This window comes from Mastigoproctus giganteus, chromosome 6, assembly GCF_048544385.1.
Source record: "Mastigoproctus giganteus isolate SK-2022 chromosome 6, ASM4854438v1, whole genome shotgun sequence".
Lineage (NCBI taxonomy): Eukaryota > Metazoa > Arthropoda > Arachnida > Uropygi > Thelyphonidae > Mastigoproctus > Mastigoproctus giganteus.
In genome coordinates, this window is record NC_143580.1 from 38,760,613 (window position 1) to 38,761,595 (window position 983).

Here is a 983-nt window from a genome sequence, read left to right on the forward strand (position 1 = left end):
TGGAACTGCCAAAAATACACCCCACCTCGATAACGAAGAAGAAAAAAATAAAGAAAAGATGAAGCAATTTTGAAAACTTTGTGTAATTCTGTATAGCTTTTAAATACTCGTGTACTTTATTACAGTGTAATAATAAGTTTTTAATAAAAATATAAAACAAAAAACAGCACACTATTTCATCAATTAACACTAATATCATGGAAAAATCCCTATGAAGATCTAAAATATTTTGAAATTTAAACTCCCTCCTGAAAATAAAAAAACATGATTCACGCCTTACTTCATTCCGATATAGGTTTAAAAAGAAAAGCTTTATTTACTAAATAAAGTGAGTGGTGAAGGATCAGCTAAGTTTCACTTAATTTTTTTTTTTCTGAGCGTCCCTGAATTTTAATTTCAGATAAAAATTTTTAGTAAAAAGCAAAAAAAGTCACTTAATAAAACAAAATTGGTGATTAAGAGCTGAATATAAAATGTTCACGATGCATTTAGGAGAGTGTTTATTACTTTAGTAGATGCTGACTAATAACGCTGTAAAATGTCGATAGACTTACAGACCGGCCCTGACCAAATTTTAAAGGACAAGCACAAGAAACCACCGGAAAAAAAAATAAATTAAAAAAAAAAGTGCTTTTTTCCGTCGGGCTAGCAATTTACACACCAAGCAAATTTCTGTTTCTTTTTGATATTACCTTTTTTGGTTGGTTCCTTAATTCGGGGCACTTATTTAAACCCAAAAATGATTAAAGGAAAAGCCAACTTATTATCAAAATAATTATCAAATAACAGTTTAAAAACAATGCTGGAAATGTCCTCTATTGTTAGCAATAGTCTCTTTTCACTTAGCAAAGTTAGCAAAATTCACTCTTTTGATCATGTTGCGAGCGACGCCACAAAGGGTTTGTGTCGATACTCTCTTGATTGTGTTTTCAGTGCTCACCTTTTGTTGCTGAATGCTTCGTGGATTGCTCTAGTAAGCTTTC